The following is a 24,726-nucleotide window of genomic DNA, read 5'->3' as shown; positions in this document are numbered from 1 at the left end:
AAAGCACAACGTGAAAGCACAACGTGAAGACCCTGGCTTCATTACCTGGCTGGCAACTTGACCTGGTCTTAATTAACCAATCAGTGCTCTGAGGATGATGCAATGTAGGTCCAAGACTCTTTTCTGGCTTGGACGAAAAGCTATGATGCCACTTTGCATCTGCGTGATGTAGTCCCGCCTCTGAGAACTGCCAGTCATGCCGACTGCTCTGTTTCAGAGACTGGCGCTCTGTGCTCCACCAGACCAAGAGGCCTGAACCGAAGATTTAGACAGCCAAGAAACAGACCGGGGCAGAGTCAGTTTCTTGAATCAAAACCTCAAAGGAATTGGAACATCCTGCCACGCCCCCACCACGCAGTTTGCTTTGGAACCACAGGTTGTCTGGCCCGGATTATCTGCAGACCTACCCATCCCTACTAATTGCATTGGAAGTTCTGGTTGTTTGTAGGAGGCATAACTCATGCAAAACTACAGTTTAAGAGTCTTAAAATTGGCCGCCTGCTTCAGGCTGTGGGACTTGCAGTGCCAGAAATGGAAGGGCCTGGAGCATCTCGGTACATCTCTCTGCTTTTTTCAGCATAAGCAAGGGTTTACTCATGAGAAGCCAGGAAAGTGCTGTCAGAACAGTCAGGGACTGTAGGAAATACCCTCTGTGTGGAAAAATAAACCCCACCGGGGGTGGAGATGTAAGCACTTCCTTTACCTATCAGAGCATGTTTGCTGTGTGGTGTAGTGGTTAGAATATCGGCCCAGGATCGAGATCAACAATGTCATTGTGGATGGTTGCTGGCTAACTTTTGCTCAGTCACACACTATCAGCGAGACCTACCTTGTGGGGTTGTTGTAAGGACAGAATGGAGAGGGGAAGAACAATGTAAGCCCCGCTGAGAAGAAAGGCAGCACAGACAGGGAAGGTGGAAAATATTCCCTCAGTTACAAAACAACAGGAGTTTAACCATTTCCTGACCTACCAGAGCCCATATTGTGTAGTGGTTAGAGTTTCTGATTGTCTAAGAGACCCTTGTTCATATCTACAATCTACAGCCTCAGCTTGCTGTTTAACCTTTCGCCAGTCACACCCTCTCTACCTCAAAGGGTTGTTGTGAAGATAAAAAAGAGGAGAGGAGAACTATGTAAGCCCCTTTAGATGCTTGTAGGGGAGAAAGGCAGGAAATGGCATTTGTTTTGCCAGAAAGGGATGATCCCTGTTGCCAGTGCTTCATTGGGTATTGCTGGAACTTTTTTGGCATGCGGCAGAACTCATTCAAAAGTTAAACTACTGTCAAAACATGATGAGTACTGCAAACTATGGGGTTAATTAATGGCTACCAATCCCAAAACTATGAGTGATTTGTCCTAAGGTTTTTACATAGAGATTAAATAACATGGGGGATACAATGGCCTCCAAATGTCTGTCAGGTTCTGCCATAGGCGACACCCTGTGAGACGCCGACATGCCTGACTTCAGCCTTAAAGGACGTCCAGGGAATATGCAGGATCCCGCTCTGTGGAAGGAGAGGGGGGTATACCACACCCTCACACTCTCTCAGAGCCAAACTACAAGTGACGTCTTACACAGGTTGGACACTAGTCGGCTTCCCTCAAGTTTTGATGGGAAATGTAGGCGCCCTGGTTTTACAGCTTGGCTCTCCATTACAGCTGCAAGACCAGGATGCCTACATTTCCCATCAAAACTTGAGGGAAGCCGACTAGTGTCCAACCTGTGTAAGACGTCACTTTTAGTTTGGCTCTCAGTCCACCCTCTCAGTCCACCCGCACATGGTGAGTGAAACACACTATGGGGTTAATTGATGACTATCAATCCCAAAACTACGAGTGATTTGTCCTAAGGTCTTTACACAGAGATCAAATAACATGGAGAATACGATTGCCTCCAAATGTCAAAACGAGTATATGGTGACAGTGGCAAGAGCTGTACTTGCAACAAAGTGGAAGGCAGAAAGCTGCCCAGATCTGAAGGAATGAAAGAACAAGCTATACAAATATGCGACAATAGCAAAATAAACATCCTATATACATAACAGGCCAATTTTGGAATTCCAAGAAAACTGGAAAGTATTTTTTCATTATATAGCTGAAAATTAAGAATGAATAAGAACAATTGTTATTAGAGATGAAAATAGAAAGATATTTGAATAGAAGTGAAAAAATTATGAACAAGTTTCATATGGATATTTGATATAATTTGCCCCCCGCAGTCGGAATGAAGAGGCAGACACCAGTGTTGGGATTAAAGGGCCACTTTATTAATTTATAACAACATATTTGTCAACACGGCATGGGCCTAACTAGTGGTAGATGTCAGGCCCCGGGGTCACTCCCGGACCTTTTTCCCGACCTGTATGGGCAACCCCCAACAGCCCCGAGTGCGAGCCATCCATGGTATGGCTGGGGCCCGGCCAGCCTGGCTAAGTGGTTCACCGCCTTAAAGCTCCCCGACCCGGCCGTACAGCTGCAGGGGGGGACCAGCTTGTCCAGGGGTTCCCCACCAGGGCATCTGACCTTGTGACTGGGCCGTACAGCAGCCAGCCACTCCTGACAGACCCCGCTCCCCACTAATGGGGATATGCCAGGGGTGGTCACCGGCCCACTCAGTTTCCCCAACTCCTAACCTGCCAATGCTAAGGCCAAGCCTCTGCTTAGGCCATAGCGCCCCACAGGTGGCGTAAAGCCACCAAAGCCCATGCCACATCTCCTCCAAATGTAGTTACTTCCATCCCTTCAATAGAGGTCAGCAAATGCAGCCCAGCTTTGCAGATGGTGAGGGAGGGCAATCCCACATTCCAAAACTAAGTGGAGTCTAGGGCCTCCGCCCAGCCCATCAACTAATTCCTTTTTTTTTTTTTTGAAAAAATTTTTATTGGGTTAGAATCCGTTATTTTTACATTTACATTCAATTTTCCCCAAATTTTTCATTTCTAACCCCCTCCCTTTCCCCCCCTTTTGTTGACTTCCAACAGTTTTCCAACCCTTTGTCCCTTTTCCCTTACTTCTATTAAATTTCTCTATCTAAAACAAATACATATTCTCCATTATACTAAGCAGTACATCCTTAACTACTTTTCTTATTGTATACCCAAACTGTAAGTCTTTGTTTCCATCTTGGATAAACAATTTATCCCATTTTCCAATTTTGAATATTTCTATATATCATAAACCTATATATCATAAACCATAAAAATCTTACACATTTAAATCAAACAATTTGACTTATTCTCTATGTATTACTCATTCTATCTTTTTATGGTAATTCTATATAACTCTCGTCACATAGTCAATCAATTTGACTCGTCTATACATTCAGTTTGGTGCATTATACAAATCTTATCAAAGAAAGAAAATATTGTTGATTACTCAATCCGTATATTTAATCCTTATCCTTAATTATTTTCTATCAATATTCTATTTATTAACCAATATATATCTATATATATATCAATCTGTTAATCTAACTGCTTATAAATTCACATTTATCTCTTCCCCCCCCGGTAAAGTCACCCCCCTCTACATTTTATTATACTTCAGTAGTTCTCAAACTGCCACAGTTTTCCTCCCACCTCCCATTTCTTCTCCAGATATTGTTTCAGCTTCTCCCAATCTGTGTTAAACTGCCCTGAGTCCAGATTTCTCAGTTTTCTTGTCATCTTGTCCATTTCTGCCATGTACAGCAATTTGTAGGTCCAATCTTCAATAGTTGGCACTTCTTGTACTTTCCATTTTTGCGCATACAAAAGTCTAGCTGCTGCTGTCATATAAAATATCAACGTCCTATGATGGGCTGGAATTCCCTCCATTCCCAAGTTTAGTAGCAGGAGTTCTGGGTTCTTATTTATTTGAAATTGTAAAATTTCACTCATTTCTCTTATTATTTCCCCCCAGTACTGCCTAGCTACCTCACACGACCACCACATATGATAGAGGGAGCCCTCATGCTTCCTACATTTCCAGCATTTATTAGAAGTGTTCAAATTCCCTAGCGCAATCTTCTTTGGTGTCATGTACCAACGATAAATCATTTTATAGATATTCTCTTTAATATTTGTACATGTCGTTGTCTTTATTGTAGTCTTCCACAAGTATTCCCATGCCTCCATTGTTATCTCTTTGTTAAAATTTATAGCCCATTTCACCATTTGTGTTTTAACTGTCTCATCCTCAGTATACCATTTCAACAGTACTTGGTATACCTTGGATATTCTTTTCTTGTCCTCTTTAAGAAGGGTCTGCTCTAGTTCCGAATTCTCTATTCGTATACCTCCCTTTACAGAGTCCGAGTTATACAAATCTCTGATCTGTCTATACTGGAACCAGTCGTAATTCGGTGATAGTTCCTCTTGCGTCTTTATTCTAAGTTTAGATGCTTCTATTTTAGTTATTTCTTTATAAGTCAAACATTGTCTTTCGTTATCAACAGCTCTCGGGTCTATCACCTCATATGGAACCACCCACCAAGGAGTTCCTTCTTGTAGATAAATTCTGTACTTCTTCCAGATTGTGTATAGACTTCTCCGTACAAAATGGTGCAGGAACATCGAGTTGACCTTTACTTTGTCATGCCATAGGTATGCATGCCATCCAAATATTTTTTTATATCCCTCTAGGGCTAATAGTTTCTTGTTCTTTAATGTCATCCACTCTTTCAACCAAACTAGGCAGATTGCATCGTTACCCCATCAACTAATTCCAATCTCATCGCACAACCTGCAGGAGCCTAGGAAAAAATGCAAATTGGGGCCCAAGCTTCTTGCACACACCTGGCAGGGAAGCCTTGGGCCCAACAGCTACAGATGTTCCACCCAACAGGCAGGTAAATATGCGCACCCAGGCATGCAGGCCATGGGCCCAGAACAAAACAAATCCAAGCCCCATGCACACACCCGGCAGGGAGGCCTTGGATCTCAGAGCACCCACGGTACCGGCCATGGGCCCAAAACAAAATGACTCCAAGCTTCTTGTGCACACCCAGCAGGGAAGCCTTGGAGCATACGCACCCATGTCCTGCAACCACAGCGAGAGCCTGGGCACCAAACCTGCAACAAAACAAACAGTCTGCTATCCAAGCCTCAATAGGCAATCTGGCTCTCCAGCTGCCCCTAGGGAAAGAACACGACAACATCCGAACCAGGCAGCTGAACTGAAACCGCACTGGCCCCCTCATTGTGCCGAAGGGCCGCTACCTGCCAGCTGCTGAGAAAACCCAGCACCATCAGGCCCACGCCTTTTGCCTTGCCCTGTCTGCTTGCACACCGTAAAGGCATGAGGACCCACACAAATGGGGCCAGCATGTTGGAACTTACAAGGATCCCTAGAACAAACCCCTTGGGACACAAACTCCCAGCAGAGCATGCGTGCTGGTGTGGCCTGCTCCCCAGAAGAGCATGTACTAGCTAGTGTGGAAGCCTGCTGGACAAGATGCCCGCTATCCGATTGGTCACCTGCGTTGGGCTTAGCTGGGGACATCAGTTGCAGCCAAAGATGCTGATGCACTTGGTCCCAAGGCAGGGAAGGATTAAGCGCAGCCGGCATGTGGAACTCTTTGTCGTATTGCAGCCAAGGTGCACCAGCGAAGTCAGTATACCCCCTGTATATTATGTCCATATACTGAAACAGGTGCCGCCCGCCAAGGCTGGGAGCGTGCTATGACCTCAGCAAAGATAAGAAACCCAGGCAACCAATTGGCCCAAGTCCTATCCACCTGACAGCGCTTAAGGTGTTCCTTATCCCGCTCCTCAAGGTCCTCTTTATCCTTCTTCTCCAGCTCCCTGAAGAGAAGGGTGAAGATATCCACATACTCGCCCTTAAGGATCTTTTCCCAGGTTGCTGGGGTCAAGTGGTCCCTGAGAGGCATTGTTACCAGAACTGCTCTTTATTATAATGGGGAATTAGCTGTAGCAGTCTGTAACTTAAAATTAAGCGCGGATCATAACCTATGTATACGGAGGTCCCAATCCCAGACACTCTAGTGAAAAAGAGGCAGACTACAAATAAGTTCCAAACACGTGTCTTTAGTGTGGCGTAAGCCTAAACTTGCACAAGCATACAAGAGAACATACAAGATCTAAGAAATACAGAGTAGGAAATACAGAGACGTTCGCATTAGCTGGTTCCCAACGATGATAGGGGGAATACTCACTTATCCTGGAGCGAAGCAGAGACACAGCAGCGAGGGTGGCCCAATGCCAGCACTGGGACCACAGACGGACAGCAAGGAAGTCTGGATAGGAATGGCCTAAGCACCGAGTGGTCTGAGAGACCAGCTTAAGTACCCCAAAACGTACCCTGGGGCTGGTGCTGTACTTGGTGGTTCTCACAGTTTAAAACAAAGGTTCTAATGGGCTACTGAATGGCTTGGATGGGCCACTTTGGTAATCAGATTGTGATAAGTGATACCTCAGGAAGAGGGGACAAAAGAGGGAGGGGGAAATCCAAGTGGGCTGAAAGGATGTTCCAGCGGACAGGGCTTGTCCTGATGTCATCAGCTTCTGGAATGCGGAGGTTTCTTTGAGATGCATTCTCTAAGTGCTTGGGATGGTCGGCACTTAGTTCCTTCTCCCGGGCGGCTCCTAAGATATGCAGAGCGGGGCGAGGTGCTCTCGCTGCGGACGTGGTGTGCCCGCTTCGCCGAAATGGCTTCTCAAAGCAGTCTTCCTCTCAGGGTCTTCTGGCTGCCTGAGAACATGGATGCCGGCTGGGCATAGCTGGGGCTGGATAGCAGGCTGCCTGGTAGCGAGGGCAAGCTCGGCGGCCGGCTCGCGGGAGGCTCCAGGCAGGAACTGACCAGGGAGCGCCTAGCCAGGCTCGCTGGAGGTTTCCCCGGCAGGCGCCCGGCTGCTAGCAGCGGCTTGGGCCCATATGAGGCAGGTCTCCATGGAGGCAGGGGGAACAGTACTTAAAACACAGTCCAAAGCAGGGAACAGGCACGGTCCGTGGCAGATGGCAATGCAGGCACGGGGCATACTCGTAACACAGTCCAAACACACACTGGGAAATCCAGATATAGGTCAGGGCAGGGCTGCCCAGGAAGAGAGTCCTTTGTGCAGTTATCCAAACATGGAGTCAGTAAACTACACAGTCTATTGCAGAAGCAAGGTAATTAACACGCAGGCAGGAAACTGACATGTGTATCAGAACACACACGTGCAGGGCAGTCTTTGGTGCAGCAGTGAAACAGCAACGCAGGAAACTTTAACACAGTTCATGGCAGGCCTTAAAGCAGGAGAGGGGGCCTACTTGGCAACAGCATCGCCATATCCCCAAAGGCGAATGCCCTGTACAGAACTGAACCATAGCTAACCCAAGGGTACCCATAGAACCCCATGGAGTTACCAGACCCATCCCCACTGTAGATTGGGGAGCAATAGGCAGCCATTCAGCTGCCCCCAGGAACTGCCCCGTGAGGGATGGCTGACCCCACTGAGGCCATACACAACCTGAAGCCACCGATTGTGATGTGCCTGGCTGCTCATATGGAGTCAGAGGCTTGCAAGCCCCCATGGCCCCCCAGCACCCTGCTGAGGCAAGGAAAACTTACCATCTGGCTCTGGAGGCTGAACCATCAGAACTACCTGTTCAGGCTCCCCAGAACCACCGTCCCTCTGCCAGGCCTGCATCGTCCAACGAAGCCTCTGGTGCTTGACTGGTGGATGCTCTGGCCGCCGATGCACCAGCTGGCCCTCCGCGACCCTCAAGAGCAAAAATGCAGGACAAAATTTCATGAATACAGGCTGCCTTCAATGCCACCCTAACCGGCCTCTTACCCTTGGCCTCAAGATCAACGTCAAGAACCCCGCAAGCTTGCTCCAGTGCTGTTAGGTGGCCTAGCAGGTCCTGCCGACTCGGTACTGCGTCCTCCTCATCAGAGGATGATAAGGCAACTACAAGCCACCTTGGGGCAGGGTGCTTCACGGGCTGTTTGCCCTTGGACCGGCCAGTGGCTTTTTTGGGAGGCATGTTAAAGTCCCAGGCTGGGGCTGACAAGGGTGGCTTACTCAAGGCAACCACCAAGGAAATGGCAGTAGTGGGAGTCGAACCAGCAAGTGCCGATACCCAGCAAAAACCATGCCACCACTGTGCTGTAACAGCTCACAATATGGCACAGGCAGCAACCCCACTCTTTATTTATTACTAATATTACTATTGCTATTGTCATTACTATCAATATTATTATGATTATTGCAAACCCAAACAAAGCAAACAAAATGACCACCGGGAAAAGCTCCAGAAAATGGCCGCTATTAAGTACTGAGGTAGGCCCTGCAAGTGATTCAGCCAGACAGTGACTTCAGCTCATAGCATCATTTATTGGTACAAGAGAACAGCTAACAGCAATGAGTAATAAAGAATTGGAGTGGAATCTTAAAAGACTGAATCAAAAAGCGTTTGAGGGTGCCAATAAACCTGGGAAGTACCTGGCATGGCAATTGAAGAAGAGAAGGGAAAAGAAAATAATAAATAAAATTTGTGAAGACAACAAAACGTATTTGGAGCAGACTACCATTAGTAGAGCCTTTTATAAATTCTACGCTAAGCTGTATAATAAGAAAGAAGTAAATAAAGAATCAATAGCGTTATATTTGGAGAAAACCAAACTTCCAGAAATCTCGGAAGCTTGGAGAAATAAGTTGAACAGTGAAGTAACTGACGAGGAAATAAGTAAGGCAATACAATCTGCAAATCTAGGAAAGGCGCCAGGGCCAGATGGACTTACGGCTAAATTTTATAAGACAATGGCCAATGAACTGGCACCATTCCTAAAAGAGGTGATGAATGGAGTTTTAAGGGATCAAAGGATTCCAGACACTTGGAGTGAAGCGAACATATCATTGATCCCAAAAGAGGGCCAAGACCTGACTAACGTGAAAAATTACAGACCTATATCGCTACTTAATAATGACTATAAAATTTTTGCGAAGATATTGGCGGAGAGATTGAAGGGGTGGCTCTCGGAAGTTATAGAGGAGGAACAAGCAGGCTTTTTGCCAGACAGACAAATAAGAGACAATTTAAGGACAGTGATCAATGCTATTGAATATTATGACAAGCGTTGTGACAAAGAGGTTGGTTTCTTCTTTGTTGACGCTGAAAAAGTGTTTGACAATTTAAACTGGGACTTTATGTTTGCCACTATGGAAAAGCTACAATTGGGAGAAAGATTCATCAGAGCAATTAAGGAAATTTACAGGGACCAGACTGCAGCAATTGTGGTGAATGATGAAGTGACCAAGAAACTGACGATAAGTAAAGGAACAAGACAAGGTTGCCCGTTGTCTCCACTGTTGTTCATTTTAGTATTGGAGATTCTGATGATACAAATACGACAAGATGAGGAAATTCGTGGAATAAAAATAAAGGACTATTCATATAAGGTCAGAGCATTTGCGGATGACATAATGTTAATTGTAGAGGACCCATTGGAGAACATGCCAAGAGTGATAGATAAGATCAAGGAGTTTGGAGACTTGGCAGGTTTTTATATCAACAAAAAGAAGTCAAAGATATTATGTAAAAATATGACTAAGCAGAAACAACAATTATTAACGGAAACAACGGACTGTGAAGTAACAAGCAAAGTGAAATATTTGGGAGTCGAATTAACTGCAAAGAACATAGATTTATTCAAAAACAATTATGAAAAACTATGGACTCAGATAGAGAGAGACTTGATTAAATGGAACAGACTGAATCTGTCATGGTTGGGTAGGATTGCAGCAGTTAAGATGAATGTGTTACCAAGAGTAATGTTTTTGCTACAGACAATACCAATCATCAGAGACTCTAAACAATTTGAAAAATGGCAGAGGAAAATATCAGATTTTGTTTGGGCAGGCAAGAAGCCTCGAGTGAAAGTGAAAGTTTTACAAGATGCAAAGGAAAGAGGCGGAATGCAACTGCCCAATCTGAGACTTTATCATGATGCAATCTGCCTAGTTTGGTTGAAAGAATGGATGACATTAAAGAACAAGAAACTACTAGCCCTAGAGGGATATAAAAAAATATTTGGATGGCACGCATATCTATGGCATGACAAAGTAAAGGTCAACTCGATGTTCCTGCACCATTTTATACGGAGAAGTCTGTACATGATCTGGAAGAAGTATAGAATTTATCTACAAGAAGGAACTCCCTTGTGGGTGGTTCCATATGAGGTGATAGACCCGAGAGCTGTTGATAATGAACAACAATGTTTAACGTATAAAGAAATAACTAAAATTGAAGCATCCAAACTTAGAATAAAGACGCAAGAGGAACTATCACCTAATTACGACTGGTTCCAGTATAGACAGATCAGAGACTTATATAACTCGGACTCTGTAAAGGGAGGTATACGAATAGAGAATTCGGAACTAGAGCAGACCCTTCTTAAAGAAGACAAGAAAAGAATATCCAAGGTATACCAAGTACTGTTGAAATGGTATACCGAGGATGAGACAGTGAAAACACAAATGGTGAAATGGGCTATAAATTTTAATAAAGAAATAACAATGGAGGCATGGGAATACTTGTGGAAAACTACAATGAAGACAACGACATGTACTAATATTAAAGAGAACATCTACAAAATGATCTATCGTTGGTACATGACACCAAAGAAGATTGCGCTAGGGAATTTGAACACTTCTAATAAATGCTGGAAATGTAAGAAGCATGAGGGCTCCCTCTATCATATGTGGTGGTCGTGTGAGGTAGCCAGGCAGTACTGGGGGGAAATAATAAGAGAAATGAGTGAAATTTTACAATTTCAAATTAATAAGAACCCAGAACTCCTGCTACTGAACTTGGGAATGGAGGGAATTCCAGCCCAACACAGGACGTTGATATTTTATATGACAGCAGCAGCTAGACTTTTGTATGCGCAAAAATGGAAAGTACAAGAAGTGCCAACTATTGAAGATTGGATTTACAAATTGCTGTATATGGCTGAAATGGATAAGATGACAAGAAAACTGAGAGATCTGGACTCAGGGCAGTTCAACATAGACTGGGAGAAGCTGAAACAATACCTGGAGAAGAAATGGGAGGTAGGAGGAAAACTGTGGCAGTTTGAGAACTACTGAAGTACTGAAGTAGAGGGGGGAGACTTTACCGGGGGGAGAAGAGATAAATGAGAATTAATAAGCAGTTAGACTAATAGATTGACATATATATAGATATATATAGGTTAACAAACAGAATATAGATAGAAAATAATTAACTATAAGGATTAAATATAAGGATTGATTAACTAACAATATTTTCTTTCTTTGGTAAGTTTTGTAAAATGTACCAAACTGAATGTCTGAAGATACAGATGAGTCAAATTGATTGACTACGTGATGAGAGTTATACAGAATTATTACAAAAAGATAGAATGAGTAATATATAGAGAATAAGTCAAATTGTTTGATTTAAATGAATGTATGATTTACATGGTTTATGATATATAGAAATATTTGAAATTGAAAAATGGGATAAATTGTTTATCTAAGATGGAAACAAAGACTTACAGTTTGGGTATACAATGTTAAAAATAGTTAAGGGTGTACTGCTTAGATTAATGGAGAATATATATTTGTTTTAGATAGAGGAATCTAATAGAAGTAAGGGAAAGGGAACAAAGGGTCGGAAAGCTGTTGGAAGTCAACAAAAGGGGGGGAAAGGGAGGGGGTTAGAGATGAAAAATTGGGGGAAATTGAATGTAAATGTAAAAATAATGGATTCTAACCCAATAAAAATTTTTTCAAAAAAAAAAATTTATTGGTACAAGAGAAGAACAACAGGCCCCTGAGGGGGCCACAATATATACACTCCCAACTCCACCCCATATCCGTAACTGCCCAATAAGAACACGGACCCTAGGATCCCTCATTTGCATGCACTAGACAAAAGGCAACATATTTACTGGATTGCAATTGGCTGCCCTAGGATGCTTCATTTGCATGCACTAGACAAAGGGCAACATGTTTACTTGATTGCAATTGGCTCACGTCCAAAGGATTGACAATTGGTTGCTGATATCCCAACTCCTAATAGGATTGGCTAACTGAGGTGCCTTGTTTCCCTTGAAGCTAGGCCTATACCTAACAGCCGCCCAAAAGGAAAGCCAGTCTACGGACCCCTTGACAATGCTCTGCCTCCCAAGCCAATGGCAATGGGGTGGGGGAGCCCCAAACCCAAAAGCTACAAGGGGCCTTATAACCCAAAATGTCACAGGGGAAGGAGAATCCTCAAACTGAAGCCAACGAGGCCCACCAACAGGCAACCCTGTCTCTCACTAGGCACTGCCAAGCAGGCCAAGAAGGCCAAATAGCCAGCCGCAGGAAGGAGGGCACCTACTTTACAAAAAAACCCCTCCAAAGGCCCAACAGGGCTAGGAAAGTGCAGGGAAGGAGTGGGCACAATGGAAAAAACCACGGCCGCCAAGCAGACCAGGAAGGCCAAATAGCTAGCCACGGGGGGGGGGGGGGCGGGACCTGCTCTACCTGCCACGGAAAGGCACAACAGGGCCCGGAAAGAGCAGGGGGGAGTGGGCAAACAACTGGAAAAACACCCTACACCCATGGAGAAAGGAAAGGCCCACTCATGCTGCGGCTGCGGAGCTAGCTGAGCCACCCCAGCTACCCGCAGCAACAGCACGAAAGTAAAGTAAATAGCCACGAATGCTCCGCTCCATCTCGCAGCGGCCACCAGCTGGCCAAGCCAAAACTGCTCAGAGCTGAAAACGCTTTCCAAAGACCCCTTGTGCAGGGAGAGAAGGAGACATATCCTCCCTCTGCCCGAGCACGAGGCGCACTGAACGCCAAAGGGCGGAGTGGCCAAAAGAGCCTGGCTAAGCTCCGCCCTCCGTGCGCAGCCCCGTTTTCAGGGCAAGTGCCGCAGCTGCCTCTTCCTCCTTCCGGAGGATCAAAACACGGCCCCCAGCCGCAGCAGCTCTTTGCTGCCAGCCGGAAGTGCCGTAGTACCTACTATGCTTTTTTAAAATATACATGATTTGGATGATGTGATTAGGTTTTTTGTAGGATCTAGATGATTATCGATGATTGTGGCTGTGGATCATGGTAGAAGTATGATCTGGATCATTGTCTGATTGTATTTTATTTTGTATGTTTTTGATTTATCAGTTGAAATAAAAATTGAATTCCAAATGTCTCAACAAGATAGCATAGTTCACTGTATCAAAGAATGCTGATCAGTCTGGTAGGCGCAACAAAGAGGTGCGGCCTTTGTCTAATTTCAGATGGAGATAATCACTTAAGACCACCAGAAGGCTACCATTGCAAATGGTATCAAAAGTCCAGGAGAATTGACTGGGATGTGTTCCTCCGTCGCTCTCCTGACAAAGCTAATGTCAGGGCGACCAAGGCTGTTTCCAACTCAAAGCTAGGCCTGAATCCAGATTGAAATGGGTCTAGATAATTTGTTTCCTCTGAAACAGCCTTAAAGTTGCATGCCCACCACCCATTTGATCACCTTGCCCGAGAATGGAATGTTAGTCTCTCTACACGAGACGCCTGGGCGTGTGTTCTTCAAGTGCCAGGTACCTCAAGTTTAATGACCAGTCTTAAAGATCAACAAGATTTTCAAGGGATAAGATTTCAAGAGTCAAAGCTCCCTTTGTCCCTCCCTGATGAAAGGAGCTTTGACACTTGCAAAATTTATATCCTGAAAATCTTTCTGGTTTTTAAGGTGCCGCTGGACCACCGATGTGGTGGGCCACACAACTTCTAAACTTCTAAATAGTTTATCCACTCCATCAGGCCTCATCATCTGAAAGCCCTATCTGTTGAGGCTGGGCTGGGTGGGATTAACATAAAAACAGAAGCAGTCAAGGAAGGTGCTGCATAGAACGTGATAAACAGAACAAATTAATATCTGCAAAAGATAGGTCACACGGAGGTACTGGCACCAATTTTGCTCTCCCAACTCAGTATAGGTGCTAATAGTTCAGACTAACCCACCCTTTGTGGAAGTTATTTCACACACCTACTTGGGACTAAGACCCATTGAGCTCAACCAGACTTACTTAGGATAACACTGTTGATGTCTGCCTAAAGCTGTGTACCAGTTTTCTTCAGCTGTTTGGGGGGGGGGGAAATTGCACCATGCCCTTTGTTCTGATGTTTATGTTCTTCACTTCTGTGCCGAAATCCCCTGAGATTTTGAGAGGAGCAGAAGAAATCACTTCGACTGATAATTATAGTAAGAAAATAGCTTCTACAACAGCTTATAGGTTCCTATAAGCCCCAAGCTTATAGGTTCGTGGGCAGGTGCATTGGTAGACAAAACATGTTTTCAAGAACCTAACGATGTGTCTCCAAACTCTGACATGGGTCAGGAAGAGGGCAATAAGCTTGCCCTGAAGAAAGAACTTTATAAAAGCAAATAAATAAATATTTCCTTTTGCATGTCCAGTACCTATCGCCCAACAAATTCATTGGATACCCCTGAGTTCTAACATTATGGGGAAAAGAGAGAAAGCTCTCTCTACCCATTCACTGAGCCCCATGCATAATTTTATGCATCTTTATCATGTCTTTATTTAGCTATCTTTGTCCTAAACTAAAAAGTCCTAGACTTGCCAGGTCTGGGAAAGGTGCTCCAACCCTTAATCGTTTTGGTTGCCCTCTTCTGTTCTTTTTCCAACTTTGCAATCTCCTTTTTCAGATACAGTAACCAGAACTGCACACAGGATTCTGCATGTGGGCACACCATTGCTCTACACAAGGGTAATCCAATATTGGATGTTTTGTCCTAAAACTCCTAAGTGGGTCCACTCAGAAGCATGTCCCATTTTATTCAATGTGACTTACTCCTAGGAGAGTTTTTGTAGGATTGCAGACTCAATGTAACATTTCCAGAAACTCCAATTGCTTTGCAAGAGTCCATAAAGCTGCCATTTTTCTTCCTGCTTTTGGAAAGCCCATTCTTGTAGCATGCAAGCTACAAGATATTGGTGTAATATGTATGCTGTTCCAAGTAGCGCCGTCTTTTGCAGTTCTGTTATGTCAGAAAGCTGCAGGTTTTCCATATGAATTGCAAAGGAAACAGTTTGAGAATAGATTAACTGGCTGGAAGCACAAACCCTTACATGGGCAACATCTAAAAAATATTGAAGGAGGTTGAGGTAAGGGGGTTTGCTCCCCCTCACTTCAGTATACTCCGAATCTTTATGAAGCATACCAAAGCGAGCTAAATACCAATTCCAGATTTTTTCCCCCACTTTGGGTAAACCTGAAGCAGGAAACTTGAATTTTTTGGCGGTGCACACCCCTAATCTGTAGGGATCTTTACAGGGCCATGTAAGCTTCACCATGTTAATTGGATGAATGGATTGAGGAAACCCCTTTCCTATTTGAGGGTGACACAAACATGAAGAGGATAGCAAACAACCTGGAAGGCAGAAATGAAATACAAAATGACCTTGATAGCACAGAAACCTAGCAAAATGATATGCGGCAAAGAAAAATTAACAGAGCTGCAGAATTCAAAAGCCCAAGTATATGGTGGGAAATATCTGGCTCTGTGCTATTATATGGGGAAGGAATCACAGAATGGCGACATTCCTTATTTAGACATTACTTTCTGAACAGGCATGCACTCATTTAATGTGCTTGTTTAATATATTATTTAATAGCTTTTCATCCGGCAGAAGGAAAGGTCTGGTTTGGGGCCGGGTTGCGCTTGAATGAGGTAACTGAAGAAGTTGAGTGAAAAAGCTCTAAAAATATGTATAAATGGGGGAAACAATGCAAAAATTCACTTTAATAACAACATAGAAATATATTCCACAGAATGCAACACAACACAATAAAATGGTCTCTCCAGTGCTAAAGAGCCAATAGACCAATATATGCAATGAATATATGGCTCTAGCAATATGACAAGCATTTATCACTCAACTAGTTCATCAAGAACAACTAAAGGATGTCTGACACTTACTAAGAGCTAAGCTACAAGAGATGATTTAAACGAGGAGGAGCACGGGAAGGCAGTCGCAAGTGGGAATCTGAGTTTTAAAAGAGATTGGAAGGCTTTGTCAATTTCCCATGTCAACAGAGCCAGGGAAATCCCTGCTCAGAAGGTTTGTTTATTACCTCTTTGCCTCTTAGAAGGGGAGGTGAAACTGACAGAACCTTCCAGAGGCAAAAAGAAAATTAACAAACCCTCTGAGCCCTGATCTCCCTGGCACTGTAGAGAGGGGAAATTGACAAAGCCTTCCTATCTATTTTAAAACTCAGCTTCTTGGCTAACATTGCGAATGCCTTCATGTGCTCCTTCTTGTGTAATTTGTCTCTTGTATCTTGGCTCTAAGTTAATCCTTAACACTAAACGCATTTTGGCATTTGCCTTCTTCAGTGGTCTAAATACATTACGAGTCACAATGAATTTCAAGGTAAAAATTCTACTTAAGAACAAATGACACCAGTAAATTTGACAGTAAATATCTAATATTTTGTGCAAGTCTCCTCATGAGAAGCTCACATTGCCAACTGGCAGTCAAGCTGGAAATTAGAGTGATTCTTGAAGCCTGAATTCACAGGCTGGAATTGTGAAAACTGGCTTCTACAGATGAGATATTAGGCATGAGGCCAAATCAGAATAAATAGATTGGTATATGTATGTGACATCCTCAAAAGACTAGAAAAATATTCTGCTTGTGGCCTGTAGCCATGTTGAACTTGCAACTAGGGTGTGTTGCCCAAATGGAATAGCTTCTTCAGGAACCTACATGGTGGGAAGAGCAGTTTCTTCATTTGTTCTTTTCAGAGTGTGAGCAATACACTAGATTACCCCATTCATTTTGTCTGGTGTCTTCATTTTGGGCTATGGAAACAATGGGAACTGGATATTTCCCTCAGCCATTATTTCTGCTCCAGTGTACAGGCCAAGCTACTTTACACAGCCGAGTAAATGGGAAGGATTAGAATGACCAAGGCCTTTGCTTGACATCTTTCGGGCTGCTCTGATAATCTTCAGGAAAGGGAAGGCCAAGCTCCTCTTTCCTATCAGTTCAAACCACTTTTCCTAACTGGAATCTTCCCTGGAAACCAGGGCCGTTTCCACACGGCTTACCTTTGCTCGTACGACCCGGAAGATGGTGCAAAAAATGCAGATGATCATGTTTTCTCGTGAGAGATTTGCACAACGCTGCATGACATCGTGCAAATCTCGCGCGAGAAAACACGATCTTCCGCGTTTTTTGTGCGATCTTCCGGGTTGTCACGAGCAAAGGTAAGCCGTGTGGAAACAGCCCAGATAAGGGGAAATCAGATGCTGGATGAGACAGACTCTCACTAGCGCGATCCAGCATGGCTCCTTCTCTGCTCCTCCGACTTATTTCACAATATGGAGTCAAACTTGCGCTCTCTCACAAACATGTTTTTCTACATCTGGGCACAGAATGATGGAAATTCTATGAGGAGGTTGCATAAGCAATTCTTTCCCTTGTAATTATCAACATCATGTTGATTTCTTCTGCTCCTCCTCAAGGGATTCCTACAGTGGAAAGAACCTTCAAAAACATTTACGTAATGGTCAGAATTCAGAAGAAAAACAGCTGCTTCTTCTGGTGCATAAATACCTCCTGTGATTCCAAGGATCTGGGCTGGGATTTCTGGCTGGAGCAAACGGTGCTGCCGTCTGCTTCGATGTCATTCCCTCCAGATCTGAATCCTTGGCTCTCGGGCTACAGAGTCTGCTGCCTCGGTCTAGAAAGCGGAGCCTGGCTCCTGCCCCTTGCCTTGGCCTGTTGTTAAGGGGCAGACATGAGTGAGGGGTCTGCAGGGGCAAGGTCCAGAATGCTGGTACTGATTCTGGTGTTGGTGCTATTGCTGTTGCCCCACAGTGTCGTCTGTTGGATGCTGAAGGGGAAATGCCCATTGAATTTGATGAAGGATAAGTATAATCCTGCGAATTATTTTAGTTCAGGAGACCACCTCATTGGTGGGATCATATCTCCACAGGCTGTTCATCGGCAAGGGGTCAACTTTAAAAAGTTTCCAGATCCCCTAAAGCATGAGTAAGTAATCTGTGGTGATCTTTCTGAAAACATTCCTGGGCTGGTGAGGTTCCTCTGAAGCTATTAAAGCTTATAATGTTTCCCCAGCCGTGTGATCAGATACGGACTGTGGCTGCCAAGACTGTTCTTTCTTGCTTCTGTTTCAATGCTAAATGGTGGCTTCCCTTTGAAGGCCCCACAAAACTGCCTGTTAGGTCTACAAATGTGAAATTCTGTTGCTGCTGCAAATAGCGGTGAGTACAGGTAATTGTATCTGCTCTAAGCTTTAGTACATTGAAGGGCAAGTCTTGGCTTTGGGGGAGCAAATAGCAGAAGATATGCCTTCAGCAGGGAGGGAAGAATCTGGTAAAGGGGGGAGGGACTCTTCATGAAGGCAATCGTCCTGGATGGGAAGACAGAGATGTTGTGGATGTTTTTTCTCTCTGATATGCTGGCAGTAGAACATGAGGGTTTTGCTTAGTGTCTAAGCAATGGTCCTCCAGGAAAGTCGCAAAATCATTTCCCTGAGTCTGTCCCGGGTGCTGTTGCAATGTGATGGAGAAGAGGGCAGTTCAGGCACATCGAAATCCTTTGTTTCAATGATGCTCTTTCAATGGACCTTCGGACTATTTCATTATTATTTACAACACAGAAAATAAGGGAAAAAATAGTAAAGTTCAAATAATAAAATTTACAGGTTTATTCTGCATGGGGGCAAAACCCCCAAAGAGATTTCACCTGATGTTTTCAGTGAAAATGTATTCCTTCTCTTGGCAGACCTTCAAAAACAGAATATGGGACCGTACTGGCCTTCTTGTTTGCCACTCAGAGAATCAACGAGAGTCCCAGGATTTTGCCCAACATCACTCTGGGCTATGATATCTATGGGAACTACTACAATGCGAGGCTGACTTACAACGCCATGTTAGACTTGCTCTCCACCGGGAAACTGAACGTTCCAAACTATCAGTGTGGGAGGCAGAAGACCCTGTTGGCTGTTCTTGAAGGGACTGAGCCTGAATTCTCCATCCAGATTGCAAATATGATGGGCATCTACAAAATTCCACAGGTAAGCGTTCACACAGCAGAAATTTTAATTTTGCTTAACCTGTCTGGAGAAGTCAAATACGGCATAGTTCTGTTTGCTATTTTAGCAGTAACAGGATAGAAAACACCTTCTATTACCTCGCCCACAAACATCCATGGTACTGCTGCAGAGGCATAGTATAAAAGTGTCTTTGCAGAGATGCCAAGCACGCACCTGCAACCATGCCTGCCTTGGCTCCCTCACAATCTGGAGAACATAGAAACAAGGGCCCAATTGCTTGGCAGCTGGTTTCTTGGGGGATGATTTTCTCTCTACCCTATTGAGATGCCCTCGGTTTCTATTAGCTCCAGTTTTAAAAGAGAATATCATAATTTTTCATTGAGAAAGTTGGACCTCTTCATGTAATATGGGCCAGGCTACATCAGTTCAAGACCCGATTGCTTGAGAAAATATTTCAGCAAGATCTAGCAATCCCTCATGACTGCTTTCCCACCTTCTTCTTGATATCCTTGCATGTGGCTTCAACTGAGCAGTACCTCTTAGATGTCCTATTCCAACCATTGCTTTTTGTATATTCTTGGACTTTTGCAAGGATGAGACCCTTAGATACCTTTTTGCTAGAATGACCCCTGGTCACTTCTCTCTGGCTTCCGAATACTTCTCTGCCTCTGTCTAATGTATCATTTAATGTTTTGTATTTATTATTTTTATTTCGGAAGCCAACTCAAGCAAGTTTCTGGAAAGATGGCATAACAGTTTTCTAATTAAATAAATAATTCTATAACTACTAGTAGACAAACTCTCCTCATCTTTTTTTACAGATGAATGAATGAATGAGAATGAATGAATGAATGAATGAATGAATGAATGCCTACTCTAATAGTTTTTGGAATTGTTGATCTTGTATTATATACTTGATATTGTTCCTTGTATTTGTTCTACATATTGATGTTTTATGAAGGAATGGATTTTTTATGTATTAGAGACCACTGAAGAAGGCACTTGAAATGAAGGCCCTGGTCTTCATTTTATATGAATTTTCTGTTACTTACCAGTATTTTCCCTGTTTATTAAGGGACAATTGTTATGCTGGACCCCCCACCCAAATTTCAGGTGCTGTAACCCCTAAAAGTCCAAGTATATAACATCTATGTGGTCACTGTTATCTACATGCTTGTTCGCTTTTTCAAAGAACTCCAAAGACTGGTGAGGCAGGACTTCCCTTTGCAGAAGCCATGCTGATTTTCCCTCATCAGTCCTTGTTCCTCTACGTGCCTAATAATTCTTTCTTTCATTACATTTTCTACTAAGTTGTATGGGATAGACATTAAGCTAAATGGCCCTTTACTTGCCTGGTTCTGCTATTGAGTGCCTTTTAAATATCGGTGTAACATTTGCTGCACTTCAGTCCTCTGGTACAGTGGTGGATTTTAGTGATAAGTTACATATATGAGTTAGTAGATCAACAATCTCACTTTGGAGTTTCCTGAGAATTCTCAGGTGTATGCCACCAGGACCTGGAGACTTACTGGTTTTTAATTTCCCCAAGAGGTCTAAAATTGCCTCACTCATCACTTCAATTTGACTCAGTTCTTCAACCTCCCATTCTGAAAATAGTGGCTTTGGTTTGGGTTTACGCCCTACACTTGCCAAAGTGAACTGAGATGCAGAGATTTCACTGAGCTTCTCTGCCATTCCCCCATTTTCCTTTTACTCCTTCGTTATCCAAAGGCCCAACAGCTTCTCTGGCTGGTTCCCTTCTCTGTGTCAGACTGTGGCTAGATAATGTCCTTCCTACAGGTTCTCCTTTACAAGCAAACAAGAGTCCATTGTTTGAATAAGGAAACTTTACTGCAGAAATGGTTCATTATAGTCCACTGTCCTGAATAGGAGATTCAGGATGGTACAAGAGCATTGTTACCAATGAAGAGAAAAGCATGAGGTACAACATAACAGTTCCCAGCTGAACCAGCCTCCCCCCACAGTTCTCAAAACAACATCTTTCAGACTTGGGAAGCTGGACTCTCTCAAGGCCAATCTTGGGTGGAACGTTGTTAGACAAAACAATCTCTTTCGGTGAGAAGTCTGCTTGGGAACTTGTGCACCTGTGGAGAAAGCACTTAAACACTAGAAGCATTAGAAAATGGAGTCAGTACAGCTCATATACACACTGAACCTGACATTCTGCCCCCCTTAAAATAAATCCCCCCCAGGTTTATATGGATAGCGAGTATGAAAAGCTTTGGTTAGTCTAGGAGCATGAACATGTACAGAATTCACCCACTCATCGAACCCAGAGTCAAAGTCCTTCCATCTGATGAGGTAAAACAACTGATTGCGTTTGATTTTAGAGTCCAAAATTTGTTGTACCTCGTAGTGTATTTGGTCATCTATCAAAGTTGGAATGGGTGGAGCTTTGACGTGCCATTTATCATTTGTTGGAGCCTTCTTCAACAGGCTGACATGGAAGGTGTCATGGACATGGCGTAGATTTTTGGGTAAATTTACAGCAACAGTCACTTTGTTGATTACTTTGCGCACCGTAAAAGGTCCAAGGAACTTTAATGCCAGTTTGCGGCTGACTTGTGCCAGTTTTAAATTTTTGGTGGATATATAAACATGATCTCCAGGTTGCAAATCCCATTCGGCCGCACGGTGGCGATCTGCGTACTTTTTGTAATCCTGTTTGGCTTTCTCTAGGTGTTTTTTAATGAGAGTCCATTGTTGGGCTGCCTCCCCCCACCATGAAGACACATCTGGCGAAGTCGGGGAAAGGGAAGGGGGAGCGTCTAACGGAAAAGGGTTAAAGTGGGCCCCATACACAACCTTGAAAGGGGCTTCTCCTGTAGAGGCATGTACACTGTTGTTGTATGAAAACTCTGCTAGAGGGAGGAGGTCCACCCAGTTATCTTGTTGGAAGTTGATGTAGCAACGAAGGAATTGCTCTAAGATTTGATTAGTTTTTTCCGACTGCCCGTCGGTTTGTGGGTGGTGGCTTGAACTGATTCCTTGCTCAATATTTAACATCTGTAAAAGCTCCCGCCAGAAGTTGGCAACGAATTGTCCGCCGCGATCCGAAATTACCTTGGACGGAAAAGAATGTAATTTTACAATGTGTTTTAAGAATAGATCTGCCAGTTTTCGAGCGGTGGGTATAGTGGTACATGGAATGAAATGGGCTTGCTTGGAAAACAGATCCACTACCACTAAAATGCAGTTATGTCCCTTGGATACTGGTAAATCAGTGATAAAGTCCATGGATATCGTTTCCCAAGGTCTGCTGGGTGTTTCCAAGGGTTGCAACAGACCCGGAGGTTTTCCCTTGTGGGTTTTGGCGCTGAGGCAAATGGGGCAGGAGGCTATGTATTGGGAAATGTCTTTGCGCATGCCCGGCCACCAGAACTGCCGTTGTATTAAATGTAGCGTTTTCAAGTACCCATAGTGTCCTGCGGTGGGGGCATCATGACACCGCTGTAAGACCTCCTTCCGTAGACTGTTGGGTACATAAAACCTATTTCCTGATAACCAATCCCCCTGCGGGGATTGATTCAGCTTGGATTTAGGCATCTTATCCCCCTCCTTTTCCACCTCAGCCTTAAGTTTCGATTTCCATTCTTGGCCGTGCGGAAGGGGCTGGATTGCGCAGCTGCGTGTAGTTACCACGCCTCCCAATTGCGTAGGTGAGAAGACTGTATCTATAGTCTCCTCCCGTTTACTTTTATGTTGGGGCATGCGCGATAGGGCGTCTGCAAGAAAGTTAGTTTTGCCCGGGAGGTAGTTCAAAGTGAAATTGAATTTGGAGAAAAATTCTGCCCACCGTAATTGCTTGGCATTTAATCGGCGGGGACTTCGGAGGGCCTCCAAATTTTTATGATCTGTCCAAACTTCGAATGGGTGGCATGCCCCCTCCAACCAATGCCGCCAGTTCGTAAGGGCTGCTTTTACTGCAAAGGCTTCCTTCTCCCACACATTCCAATTTCTTTCTGCCTCAGAAAACTTTCTCGATAGGAATGCACAAGGTCGAAGCTTCCCTTCCTCCCCCTTCTGCAATAACACTCCTCCAATTGCAGTATCGCTGGCGTCGACCTGCACTATGAAGGGGTAATTTTCATCGGGGTGGCGGAGAATGGGTTCTGTTATGAACTGCATTTTTAAGCGTTCAAAGGCTGTTTGGCAATCAGGTGTCCACAGCAATTTGGAGGAGGTTTTTTTCGCTTGGTCCCCTTTATCTTTGGTTTTTAACAGTTCCGTCAGGGGAAGCGTGATCTGCGCGAAATTTGCAATGAATTCCTGGTAAAAGTTGGCAAATCCCAAGAAAGATTGCAGTTCTTTACGGGTAGTGGGAGTTTGCCATTCTTGGATCACCTGTATTTTGGCTGGATCCATTTTTAAGCCATCTTGGGATATACAATAACCAAGGTAAGTGAGTTCAGTTTTATGGAATTCGCATTTGGACAGTTTAATAGGCAATTTGTTATTCATTAGGGTTGCCAGGACTTTTTTGACCAATTGTACATGGTCCTCCTCCGATTCTGAATAAATTAACACATCATCAAGATACACCACCACTCCTTTATACAGAAATTCATGCAGTACTTCATTTATCATGGACATGAATACAGATGGGGCTCCAGTTAATCCAAAAGGCATAACTAAGTATTCGTATTGTCCCAGGGGTGTATTAACCGCGGTTTTCCACTCGTCCCCGGCTTTGATACGAACATGGAAGTAAGCATCTTTCAAATCTAATTTTGTAAAGATCTTACCTTGAGCCACGACGTTGAGAAGATCTTGGACGAGTGGGATGGGGTAGGAGTTGTTGGTTGATACAGCATTAAGTCCTCTAAAGTCCGTGCATAGCCGGAGTCATCCGTCTTTTTTCTTTACGAAAAGTACTGGTGCCGCATGGGGACTATTGGCTGGACGGATGAACCCCCTCTGGAGATTGGTGTCAATGAATTTTCTGAGTTCTTCCCTTTCATGGAGATTCATAGGGTAGAGTCGGCCCTTTGGTAGTGAGGCTCCCGGTAAAATCTCCACTGCACAATTGGTCCGTCTGTGCGGGGGTAGGGTATTGGCTTCCTCTTCGGAGAAAGCCGGTAAGTAAGACCAATAATGTTCGGGTATTTGATTTATTTCCTCCTGTGTAAGGAGAGCTTTCTCGGTGTGGGTCGGATTGGTACCCCAATTTTGATTCCACCGATGGTTTTCACAGTTGGCGTGGCTGAAGGTGACGCTTCCTTCTGCCCAATTTATGTAGGGGTTGTGATCGCATAGCCACTTACTGCCCAGAATTAACGGGTATTTGGCTGTGGTGCTAATAACAAAGGATCTTTTTTCCCAGTGTTGGCCCATGCCCGTCACCACCGGGATTGTTTCCGTGGTGACGGGGTTCATATTGGTGCCATCCATTTGCTCGAAAATGACTGGGTTTTGTAATTCCCGCACTGGTAATACTAGTCCATTGACCAGGGCTGGGGCAATGATGTCTCTAGAGCAGCCTGAGTCAATTAGGGCTTGTACACGGATATGCATCTTCCTTTCAGGGTTTAACAAAGTCACTGGTATGAACAATATGGACCCTTGTGGCTGGTCCCTTGTTGGGACGGGCCGAGAGTGGATCTGCCGTTTGGGCCCCTTCACGACAGATCCATTTCGTTTCCCGACTGGGGGCTTTCCGGAC

At 44.2% G+C, this 24,726-nt stretch overlaps 1 pseudogene; it reads right to left on the bottom strand.

Annotated features, from left to right (window-relative positions):
• Nucleotides 1–24,726, bottom strand: part of LOC129327904 (zinc finger protein 208-like) — a 284,286-nt pseudogene that overhangs the window by 143,171 nt on the left and 116,389 nt on the right.

The sequence above is a fragment of the Eublepharis macularius genome, chromosome 4 (genome assembly GCF_028583425.1).
Source record: "Eublepharis macularius isolate TG4126 chromosome 4, MPM_Emac_v1.0, whole genome shotgun sequence".
Lineage (NCBI taxonomy): Eukaryota > Metazoa > Chordata > Lepidosauria > Squamata > Eublepharidae > Eublepharis > Eublepharis macularius.
This window is presented reverse-complemented; position numbering and strand designations above follow the sequence as displayed.